General features: G+C 42.7%; 1 protein-coding gene across 2 annotated transcripts in view; it reads left to right on the forward strand.

Annotated features, from left to right (window-relative positions):
* The window catches only part of LOC146985961 (transcription factor Maf-like), a 41,798-nt gene that overhangs the window by 24,887 nt on the left and 3,999 nt on the right, over window positions 1–12,912 (forward strand). The window contains exon 3 of one of the 2 annotated variants that reach the window (XM_085779462.1): window positions 3,583–3,885. The exons of the other annotated variant lie outside the window; for it this stretch is intronic. The gene's annotated coding sequence lies outside the window, so the exon portion shown is untranslated. Of the gene's footprint in view, window positions 1–3,582; window positions 3,886–12,912 lie in introns of those variants that run through there. 2 annotated transcript variants of the gene reach the window in all.

Genomic DNA, 12,912 nt, shown 5'->3' on the forward strand with positions numbered 1-12,912 from the left:
TACATCCCCAATTTCAGACCATTTCAGATTGAAAGAACAGCTATTATTAAGAGTAATATCACTGAATGCTGTTTTGCTGAGCACTGTTAGAGTTGTTGAACAGGACAATGGCGCCAAAGTGCACTTCTCTTTAATTAATTACCCGCTTTTGTTTCCGGAGGCAAAACGCAAACACACACACACATACACACACACACAAAACGCTAATCACTCATATACACACTCACAAACACACAAGTTTGGTTTTTAGAGGAAAAAGGAGGAAGCGAGGGAGAGGAAGAGGGTAATATCAGCAGGCTATCTATCCTCTCTTCCACTGGTGCATCCCAATCCTCTTTGGAAATAACAAATGCATAAAGGAGCCACAACACAAATATATCTGCCTGGCTCAGATAGATAGGGCTATGCTAGAGTTTAATACCCTTATGTAAACCAGTAACAATCAAGCCCTAACACACACCCCCACATCACCACTAAGGGGACAATAAGGAACACGCTCTATTCTCTCTCTCTCCAGATATGAACAGTGAGAAGTGATTTTGTGTGTGTGTGTGTGTGTAAGAAAGAGAGAGAGGGAGAGTAAGACAGAGAGCGAGCTGTTTTCTTCAGCAGATAGTGAACAATGCAGTAGCCTAGATTGGTTGGCTCCCTGGTGTTTGTTGTGGTGGTTGTTGTTTCAGAAGCAGAGTGATATAGACCCTGACCTCAGAGACCACAGCATGTCTGATACTCTATTTCATTCATCCCTCACCATCCACTCTTTTGATATCTCACTCTCATCCCTCTGCGCCAATTTGTTTTTATACTTTGCCTCCTCTCTCATCCTCCCTCTGCTCTTTTTTCCCCCCTCCTTGCTAAAACTGACAATTCAGTAGACAAAGAGAGGAGCGATATTAAAACCGAGGAGGCCATTTGTCTAACAAACGTTGCCACTGACAAGCAATCCAAACCGAAGAAAATGCTCGAGGACTGACACATTTATCAAATTAATTTGTGTGAAGAGCACTGCACGTGTGGCAGGTTTACTTACTTTGGGATGCTCAGGAATAGTTATCACACACTTGTAGTAGCACACATCGTGACTTTCTCAATAAAATATGTGACAATTTTGCATCATTTCCTAACAACACCCTCCGAGAGGGTGAGGAACGACAGGGCTGACTCGCTATGGGTAGATCAATATGTTTAGTATGCCATGTGTGTGAGAGAGGGGTGGGGGGGTATAGACAGGAGTTATAATAGCAAAGGTTAATATCATACATCAGCTGCCATCTGCATATGCCTCTGAAGGAGAAAAACACTCTTTGTCTCTCTGCTCCTTGTAGATTTGATCGCTGTAAGATTATACAACAGCTGACATTTCACACTTGCTGGATGGAGAAAAATTTGGATACTTTCTTTTAGTGGGGGCAGCCATAACAGCTCAGTAATTTAACACACTCTCTTTGGCAGCGCTATTCTCTTTATATCTTAGAGGAAATACTTAACAATCTTTTTAATAACCAATTTTAACAAAGTTGGAGCGGGAGCGAAAATGCTTTTCTTGTCTTGTAGAGCACATTAACAAAACTTCACACTGGCCTTGATGTTTGTAGCCCCTTCGGGCAAGTCAAAGCTTTTCCACAGTTTCCATCAAAAGCATAATAAGTTGCTGTGTGAGAGTGGCAGAGGTCTCAAAGATGTAAAGAATCTGCCTTTTCACTGCAAGCTCAGCGAGACATGATCAACATTTGTAAACCAAGCACATGCAGAAAGTGAAACCCAATGCAATGCAGAGAGACAGACACACAAAACGGAATATGCTGCATGTGTGTGTGTGTGTGCGCGTGCGTGCGCACATGTGTTTGTTTGTGCACCGTCGTTAATGTATATGTTAGCCATACCTGATTGCATGCTTGCAGTGCTGTTTCTGTGTTGGCGTGTGTGAAAGCATGCCTTGAAGTTCTCCTTGATCATCACACTTAATGCTGCACTCTCTCAGCCATATAAGACCCTGCTAGGAAACCATCAAATATTTATACAACATTATCCCTGATCCTATAGCCTGTAAGTAAAGAAAACACTCTGCTGACTTTCATTGGGTTACAGAGGTTCAGGATTCAAGCTCCGGTCTTGGTTTGGAGTCGTTACAGATTCATTGCCTTTCATCCGACCAACCAAGATTTCTGAGGGAGCGCTCAACTGGTTGTGTCGACAACCCGCTGGGTAAATTATACTGTAAAGAAGCCGCTCTGTCACAAATACTGTTTACAGCTCTCACCGCAGGATTTGTGACAGTTTTTGATATAGTGATTGAGAGGGAGGATGGTAGGGGGAAAATGCAGCAAGAGAAAGCAAGAGTATTAATTCTACATCCCAGACATTGAATGGCTGCTGTTGTTCTGAAGGCTGTTTTATGGAGCAGAAACAGCCTGATCTCTGTGTTGTTTTCTCCCTGATTGATTGCCCTGGCCTGAGGCTCCTCGAAATGCGTTGCGTTTTGTCTGGGTATTTACTGGAATGTTGGGAGGATAAAAAAAAGAAAAAAGAAAGAAATCACAGGCTCAGCCATCACACCACAGAGGCAGAGTGGCAAATACAAACAAACAGCGAGCCAGAGGAAGCCCACACAGACGGACACATGGGGACACTGAGGGAGAGACAGAATATGTATCAGCCATACACTGTATCAAAAGTACAACCAATGCACCATACATTTTATGGTGCATGTGCCACAGCAATGAACCACTCTTGCCAGGGATAAATGAAGTTCAGTGCATCTTCATCATTTTCTCAACTGCTTCCTTTTAAAAGCTTGACAGGAAATCTGATTTTATTATTATGCGAGATTTCTTTATCATTCTCAAATGGATTAGATTTACATGTTTTTTTTCCACAGCAGACATTTAGACTCTGACGGTGCAGGTGAAAATCACAGGTGCTACTAATTAGCTCTAATGGGCTTCAGATCTAATCAGTGATGTTATTGGTAACACCTGTGAATCATACAGCTGCATGTGGAAAAAAATATCATGGCTCTTAGCATAAACACACAAAATAATCCTAATAAACTTGACTGAACAAAAAACACACAGTTTACCTTTTGTCACCTCCGGCCTCTCCCTGAGCTTCCTCTACATCGTTTTCCACTCCTTCGATGTCTGTAAACTCCCCACAGTTACACAATCACTGAAAACTTTCCCATCACACCTCATCTACACGCTACTAGAAGGCACTGGAAACAAAAAAAGCTTTATAATGAAATGGTAACTCAATACAGTCGGCCTATAACTGGTAGGCGTCAAATATGAATAGAACTTAAAATAGTGATAATAATAATACGATTATGCTTCCAGAGGGAAAACTGAAGTAACAGTGTACAAGCCCCTCCTTTTTGTGACGCTGGAAAACAAAGTGTAACAGGAGTCAGTCAGTTACAGACGTACAGACGTCTCTGGTGTCCTGCCTAGCAGTTGACAAAAATCTAATTCAAGGAGTTTCAGTTTCATTTTTTAGTTTCTCAGCCTTCATTTTCCAATTGTTTGGAGCTGGTGCAGCTTGTCACACTCATTTTGCAGTGAAATGTTTTCTGTGTACACACAGGTGAAGGAGACAGGAGGGTGGGCTGCTTTGAGTGAGACAGGCTCTCAGACTATAGGGCTTCACCACAGACTGTGATGTGCTGTGGACAGGACAGCCCTTGGCTCTGTCTGTCAGTGTGTGAAGCCTCTGTGTGCAGCAGTGTGGGCCGAGCTGCTCGCAGTTCCCCCATGTTGCCGACCTGTCATGGTGACAGAGACAGACTGACACGCTATAGCACTGAGCAGTCACAGCTTTCAGTCTGTCTCTTTTTTTCCACTTGTTCATTCATGTCTTTCAATTTCTCTCAATAAACAGATCATACAGTCTCTCACCTTCCTTCATTCGCCTCGCTCATTTTCCTTGAAGGTGTCATAGAAACAGAGGGCAGGTGTTTTGAAATTAAAGTTTTAATTTAGGATTTAATTTTTTTCTAGTTCTCTTTCCAGTCCCTGTATCTGAGGATCACAATAGAGGTCAAGACAAGTTTAGTAAATTGTGTGATTTTGTGAAAATGCACATTATAAAAATGATGGAGAGACAATTTAAGAAAGAAAGAAAGAGTTACTGTGTGCATGTGCGTGTGTGTGTGTGTTTCCATTGTATGTTCAGCCCTGTGATATACTGTAGGAGGGGAGCTGATTGCGTAATTCTACGTTCCTCAAAATGGTGCTTGTCAGATGATAATCTGCCCACTCTGCAGATTACGACTCAGATTAACACACAGTGAATGATGGAAAGGTGTGGGAGATAACACCCACAATTTGTGAGTCAGTGTGCATTTGTGTGTGTCTGATCTGTGCATACATGTGAATGTGCATAGGTGTTATGCACTTGTAAATGCAAATGAGTATATATACGTATTTGTCTACAATTATTTTGTGTGCACCCTGGATTTTTGTATTTGTTTGTTTTCACACACTCTAGTTTGTCTTGCTGCCGTCTGTCTGTGGTGTGAGGGAACACACACACACTCTCTCTCTCACACACACACACCTCCTCCTATAGCCTGAGGGGTCTAGCATCTTATTATGAGTCCTTAGTGGGAGAGGGAGGAGAGAACAAGAGGCCGACTACACTTAAGTGGCAGCAGACAGCAGAGACAGAGAGATTTACTTCTCTTATTCCAGCACACAGAGATTTAAAGGAGCTCAGTATGTGATTAAGAGAAACTACTTCTATAATACTATAATGCTTGAATGCCTGCTGGCAAATGTAACGATTAAGATGTGTGTGTGTGTGTGTGTGTGTGTGTGTGTGTGTGTGTGAGTGCATGTGTGGTAACACTTCTAAAAGGCCGAAATAGTGAATTTGCACACAGCTGTATGTGGACGTGTTAGCTGCGGTTGTTTCCATTTGATGAATGCCAAATTTCTCTGCACTCGGTCTTTTTTCCAGTCTGCCCCCTGTCTGCTGCTTTGTCTCCCCATCCTCATTCTGTCGGCAACCACCCTGAGAGTGTGTGATTGTGTGTGTGTGTGTGTGTGTGCACACGCATGTCCATTCCCATTCTGTCAGGTTTATTTCTGTTATGTTTCTTAATTAGCTAATAAAGGTCATGGCATCTCTCAGTCAGGGTGGGAGGGGTGGGGGCGGCAGCGCATGCAAATGAGCCAGAAGGTCAGATGGATTAGTGACCGCCTCACACTGCCCAAATATGGACAGGACCGTGTTGCCATACAAATACCTGCGGCGATTAAAGTGCCGTCTTCTTACAAACTGACTGAGTATGAGCTCTGTTCTCCAGCTGTAGTTGTGGGGCTGACCTTGCCAGAAAAATAAGAAAAAGCATCAGTCATTGTTTTAAATGCTTGGTAAACATTGCAGTGAACAGGTACAGCAGATATACAACGTACGTACCTTGCAGTTCACATGCCATAGGCAACATGGGGATCTTTCCCCAAATTTAAAGGGTGCACCCTAAAAACAAAGTTTACACTCATCAGTCAAGAAAGAGCTTTAGGAGCTAGAGCTTTACTCTGTCTCGTGTGGCTCTAGAGTCTAAAAAGCAACTCCAAATACAGTACTGTATGTCACCAGAGTTATCTCAGGTTGGACTGTCTTGGTTAACAAAATAGTTACTGTAGGAGTAGTTCAGTTTTCAAGTTTACCAGAGCTGTTCTAATAACAGACATCATAAATGGCATTGTACGCATAGTTGAATCTGTGATTTCTGAAGCTGGACTTTATGTATTAATTTTTGTTCTCTTGCAAGTCCTGAAACTTTGAAGTGCATTACAAAACTAGCAAGCTGTTTCTCTTTTAACTATGACCTTGATCATTCCTGGTCATTAACGCTGTGCCTAAATGTCATACTAATCTGAAGAATAACTTGGTCATATGTGTTTTAGGCAGAAACTAAATTGCCTGTCTTGTATATTCTGAAGGGCTGGTTGTTCTTAGTGGTTCATTTGTTTTCTTTCACCATATGCATGTTTTATCATTTCATTCTGATACAGGAGATAAACATGTGCTTACTGCTTTCGTTTGAAAGTGTCTCTTTCACACAGTGAAGTGCTCTCCCGATGCTCTTGTCTTCATAACTCGCGGTGCATGAATGGTTGCGTAGATAAGATAAGGGAGGAGGCACAGATGCTCCAGTGCTCTCACAGTCTTTGCTGCACTGTTGCAGTGGATCTGTTACTACTCTTTAGGTCTATCACCTTTCGCAGCAGAGCTTGTCTCAGTGTCCTTTAGCCTTAAATCACCAGGCTGTCTCCATGTGTGAAAGCTCTCTCTCCCTCTCTGGGTCTATAACTCATCCTGTCTGTCTCGCCATTCTCTCTCTCTCTGTCTCTCTCTCTCTCTCCTTTCTCACAATCTCACTCACTCACTCTCTCACATAACTCAGTGGGTCTCTTTCCATCTCTCACCTACTCGCTCACTCCTCCCTCATAGCCATTCATGATTATATCTTTGTAACACTTCACCTCTCTTTCTCTGTTTCCCCTCTTCTTTCTCAGCTTCTGTCTCTCTTCCCTCCTCTAAACAATTTTCGAATCCACTTTGGACGCAGCTCCAGTGCTTTGAGTCATAGCAGTGCCTCCCCACCTCTTGTTGTGCATCTCCTCCAAATCCCACCATTCATCTATTTATCTCTGGTGGGAGGTTGTCTGGCTGCCTGCCTGACTTACAGCAGGCAGAGTGATGGACACGGGGTGAGACCCAGTGCATTACACTCCTCTGCAACAAAGCACAACAGAGACCAGACACTACAGTAAAACAGTGCACCGAATACAAAATGATGCACAGAGGAGGATGATAGACAAAACAGAAGTTGAGCGGAGAAGGAATGACAAACAGCGCATCACTCTGGGGGGCAGCATCTTCAGTCTTTGAGCTCATTATGTTCATGAGGAAAGATAAAACACAGCCGCGTATCAGTGCAAGTGGAAACTCTAATAACAGAGATGTGAATTAATGCCAAACTTTCTCACACTTGATGAAAACAGATGTGAGTAAGTACACCTACTATCTGGAGTCGCAAGCTGTTTGGCCCGCAGCATTAAAAGTGCGACTAAGAGCCAGTGAAACTGTCAGTGCCATATCTTCAGCTGAGCAGACCTTCATAGGAGATGATGGAGAGAATGGGACTTTCTTTGTTTACATCCATTCCTCCACCACCATTTCCCCCTATTTCTCTATTTCACTCAGTATTAAGCCAGAGTTCAGCTGTTGTTTCCAACACAGAATTACAAACATTCCTCTATGAGTGTTTTACAGAAATCAAACCTGTCCAGTATTTTCCCCTCTGTCCTTGGCATTAGATGCCTCATCTCCCATCTCTTCTCTCATGTAATTTTCCTCCTTTTATCTTTGAATATGCTGGTTATATATCTCCCATGACCCCCACATCCTTAACCAAGAGTCAACCTTCCCTTAAAGCCCTCTATGACTTTGTCTCTCCTCTCTCTGTCCTGACTTTCCAAATGCAAACACGGCGCCTGTCTTCTAAACGTCTCTGTTTGCCCCACGGTGCTGCAAGATTTAGAGACATTTTGAGAGCAGTTTAAAAAGGTCCGATCCATAATCACCAAAAGTGCCTCTACCATCTACAGAATTACAATAACATGCATTTAAATAACTGAGCTCAATATCTGTATCTGCTGTATATCACTGCTAGTCATGACTCATACTGCAGGCAGCCGTCGAGCCGCAACACTTAGGTTCAGTTTCATGTTAACATCCTGCAGATTAAATGGTGGGGTGACCATTGTATCACTGCGGAGCATGTTGGCTTCTTGTTTTCCACGCAGACACAATGGAGTATAATTAGTCGATTGCTGTTTCACTCTCAGGCTTCGTCTCACTGCTAATAAATGCTAACAACAGAGAGTCAGGCCGTATGTCATTCACTGCATTAGCTACTGTACGGTTTTGTCAGGCAGACTGCGTGAGTACATTACATACATTAGCAGTGTTTCAGTGTATCAGTCCTCTGATTACAATAAATGCTCCTTCACATTGTAACGATGGGCTTTACAATAATGGGCCATAAATTAATACAGTGCTCAGCAGTAAATACTATTATGCTGTTAGTGTTTACAGTATACCCATTTATATATGGCTGAATTGGTGGATAATTACCATTCACAAAGGCAGTCACTCCAAGACAACAGCCACTTACTGTCCATTTGTCACCAAGCCGGGGTGGGTGGTGGAGGGTGGGGGGGGTCAGAGGGGGGAGGGACTGCATTCTCATCAGGATATCAATGTCCACCCAAACCTCGCTGATTTCAACGAGGGATCAATAAACGTATCACTAGCTGTGTCTTACCACTGTTAAAATACAGCAGCAGTGGGCTGGATCTCTTTGCTTTAATCTTACAGAAAAGGAGGTGTGAAAAGCTTATTAAGGTATAATTCACTGCTCTGTCTGTGTCATTTGGGCTTTGTGTTATCACTGAGATCATTCCCACACACATGGGGGTGTAGAAACCCTGTGAGTGAGTGGCAAGAACGCATGTGTGTGTGTGTCTGTACGAAAGGAGCACGCGTGTGTGTGTTAGGCGGTGCTTCCATATGAAATGTACACGAGGGTGAATCTCAGTGGTGTTAATGGCTTTTTAAATGTCAGGGAAAGTCAGGGAATGATAAAAGAGAGATCTGTTATCCACTGTCCTCATGATCACTGTGGTGCACGCTGCTGCTCTGTATGTGTGTGGGTGTGGGTGTGGGTGTGTGTAGGAGTAGGCCAACTTCCACCCATGCTGATGTCAGCATGATTTATGCACCAATCAGATTAGCTCTGAGAGAGAGAGAATGAGAGAAAGAGAGTGGGGAAGGGACGTTTGGCTGCAGGTTTATTGTCATGTTTTTCACCTCTGATTTGGATGAATCCAAATGAGGATCTAACAGTGAATAAAAACCACCTCCATTGATGCATTTTTGTATTTGACCGACATACACTATTACTGTATGTGTATATATGTACAGTGGTTTGTATTCACTCCATACAGAGAATACGCTACCTGCCAAACAACATACACACTGGTAACAGAGGAGAACAAGGTTAAATCAGCTTCTGCCTCACTTCATTTTGTATTTCCACATTAATAAGGAGCCCTGCATAATCACTGACTGACTGGTCTGAGCCTCTCCATCATCCGAAGCTCTTTTAAAATAAATTGGCACAAACAGTTTCTTATAAGGGGACTTAGTGAGTTTTTTGGGGTGATATAAACCTAGTGCACAGCTGGACCAAGTATAGGCGTTAACCATCTCCTACACCAGCTGCATTTAAGTTTTACAGCAATAATATACTGTATATAACATCACAAAGACCATAATAAATACAACCATAAAAGTGATGTTCTTTCTTTCAAACTGTCTCACATTGTTGCATCTAAAAATAAAAACTGGAAATATTAAACTGAAACGTCGATCACTCATTTTGTAAGTATAATTAATTTCATCTTTATCCAGCCATCCAAAAAAAAAAAAAAAAATTAAATAAAGCTTTTTGTATCGTCAGTGTTTCCATTAGCTTCCGGTTGCGCATGCACACCTACACACACACTCACACACAGTACACACAAGCAGGGAGACATCAGATATGAAAGCTGTGGCTTTCTGGCTGTGGCACAACAGATTTGATGCATCATTAGGGCCACCGTAGTTTCCTGTGGGACCTCAACTCTTTAAGCTCAGCTCTCTGTCGACTGCTGCTGCTGCTTCAACTCTGACTCAGCCCAGTCTGACTCCTGTCTCACTCTGGACGAGACAGAATCTCTCCTGTTTTCTCTCAGCTTCTCAAATCCTCCCTAAAATCCACACAATCCACTCTGTAAAATAAACTGCACGTGTGTGTGTGTGTGTGTGTGTGTGTGTGGTTTGTTCAGTGCCCTGGCCTGCTCTAACAGAGGGTTGAGTGATGTCACAGCAGACTGCATTTTAATAGAGAGGGAAGCAATTAGAGAGGGGACAGGGCGAGAGGTGGAGAGATGGAGGGGCTGTCTGTGTGACACACAGTACGCACAGTTCACACACAGACTCTCTCTCCTCACACACACACATACACGCACACTCATTACTAAGGATGAGTTAATTAATTGCACAGTGATTCACGGTACTTGTAATTAATCTCGTAGGTATGCGAGTGTGTTTTTGAGAGGTGACTCTTCTGCCTTCCATTTATAGCACACACACACACACACACACACACACACACACACAAAGCAGACTTTCTCAGTGATGCTTCATAAAAAAAAACAGTGAATCGTCTTATAAATCAAGTTGTTATGGTGACAGGCAATATTGGCAGGTGTGGCTTAGGGTTAATCAGACTTTTACCCCATTTACTTAATCCTAAATTTGTTTATCGCTAATTAAATTTATTGCTGTTTAACATGATTTATTGCCTCTAATTTTTTACATCTGGTGCAAATTTTATGTTTTACTGTTTGCGTAACTCTTTCAGTACTGTAGGTGCCTCTCATTGTCCAAGAGGTTGAATCAAAGTGAGAATGAATATATTTCTATTAGACTTTAACGACACCATATGTGTGTGTGTGTGTAACCTTCAGTAGCCACAGGGGAGGTGTATCTCACCGAAAAGATAGTGGGAACTCACATTATGCAGGTAAATAAATGACAGAGATGAAGCTATGAGGTCATTGCGTTTCTCCACTGCTGTGTATTTTGGCTCAGTGTTTTATACGGTTAAAAGGTTTTTCACCTAAACAGCCCCAATCAGGGAGAGAGACAGAGAGAAAATGTACCGCTGTAATGTTCAGTTACGTCATGTCCCGACAGGCATGAGCTTTTATTCCTCCTCAGCGCTCTTAGCACATTCCTTTCTTTTCTTTTTCTGGATTGGTCCAGTTGAAAAATTATGCGTATTAATCTTGGCCTCCTCTACCCATGATCCTTTGCATTTATCAGCGCGAGCAGGAGTGGTGGAGCAATCACATTTGGAAATTAAACAAATAAAAAAAGTTGAAGATAGCTGAGTGAGTGATGAGGCCGGCCAATTGGTAGCAGCATAAATCTCCGCCTGTCACCACCCCTCCTCTGCCTACACACATTTGGATATTGTTATGATTTTACCGTGTTTGCATATATGAGCCTAATTTATTAGAATCAAACACCATCAGGCTTATTTACAAGCAGGTTCTGGTCGGCTGCCAATAAGCCCATTAAGTGCATTGTTGGAGAGTGGTTATATGATCAAATACACAATAGTAATTGTGAGTGGAGAGAGGCCGGAGCGTTTCTCAATGAGGTGATTATCCATGTGCAGGTTATTGTGCTATTTCAGCATGACATGTAAATCTGCATCACACAGTCAATCACAGCTTGAGTCTGCTGTCAGCACAGTGATGCGTGAAAATGCCAATGAGGACACTAAAAGATGATGAGGGGAAAATAATCAAACAAGAAAGTGGTCCAAGAAAAAGTGAAAAACACTCATACAATACTTTTTTTTCTTCTTTCGCCTATGTGTTGACAACAGCCGAGATCAGAGGTATTTGTGTTTTTAGTTACTCTCATGAACTCGGCTTTCTTCAGATTTGGCACAAACGTAAATGATGAGCTGATAGTGGTCCAAGGTCAAGGTCACCGTGACCTCACAGATCATGCCTTTGGTAACGCAACAATTCATTTGCAAATAATAATGAAATACACTTAACGCCTTTTATTAAATTTCTTCAAAACTGTTATACAGTAAGTCTGGACAGAGACGGTAATTCTAGTTTTTATAAAATACAAACTTCTGCTCTAAATAGGAGAGACAGGAGAAAACTGGTAATCAAATATCTAATCATTCATTAACTAAAATTCAATAATTTTTGACTATTTATGAGAGCGTCTTTCTTTTTACATCCGCCAAAGTTTAGTTTGAATTTAACATTTGAGAAGTTTGTCTTCCTTTGCTGAAACCGAACATTTTCAACCATGCCCAGACCACCACCTGGCTATTGGCCAGGAAAACTTGTTGTCTTCAAGAAATAATACAGACCACACACACACACACACACACACACACACACAAACACACACACAGCAACTGACAAAAAAAAAGAGACACAGAGAGCAGGGGTCCGGGGCTAAGTAAGTGGTGCACCAGGTTATGCGTCATTTACCACAGCTCAATAACAACCTCTCTCTCCGCCCGACACACCTGGTCACACAAAACGACACTGGCTGTCCTCTAAGAACACACACACACACACACACACATACACACACATACAGACATATCTCCTTTCACCCCATGGTGGCCTAACCAGACACGTTACATCCCTACTTCACTATCTGCTTGTGACAGATGTATTTATGTAATGGTTTTGATAGGTATTGATTCTCACAGCAGAGCCAGTTAAGAAACTGAGAAAAATGAGATTTCAAAATCAACATGGCTCGCGGTAGTAGGGGCAGTGGGGGGCGGTGGGTTTCGGTAGAGATGATGCCTAACAAGACAACGAGAGACGTGGGGGGAAAAAGGTGAGGGAGAAAATGAGGTGTGTGTTCAGAGCACTGAGGTCAGAACCTGGAGGGGAGGAAGCTCGAGTCGAAAGCGCACACAAAATACACACTGGAGAGGTGGGACAGACTGAGAACATGCATGAACTCACATGTGTGTGTGTGTTTGGACTGGCATGATCACATGTGTGTGTGTGTGTGTGTGTGACCTTGGCTTGGCCCGGTGGTAAAGTGGGGCGTCAAGAGAGTCAGTGTGTGAGCAGCCAAGCGTTCTCCCTCAGATTAGCAGGCTTTATTACTGCCACCAACCACTGGCCTGACAAATCCTCTTATTTCATTTTACCTTCCTTTACCTCTGCCTTGCTCTTTCTCTTTTTCCTCACTCTTTTATTTCCCTAAACCTCCCTCCTCCGCTTTTCTCTCCCGACT

This window comes from Trachurus japonicus, chromosome 6 (genome assembly GCF_045865225.1).
Source record: "Trachurus japonicus isolate A0001 chromosome 6, Traja_1.0".
NCBI lineage: Eukaryota > Metazoa > Chordata > Actinopteri > Carangiformes > Carangidae > Trachurus > Trachurus japonicus.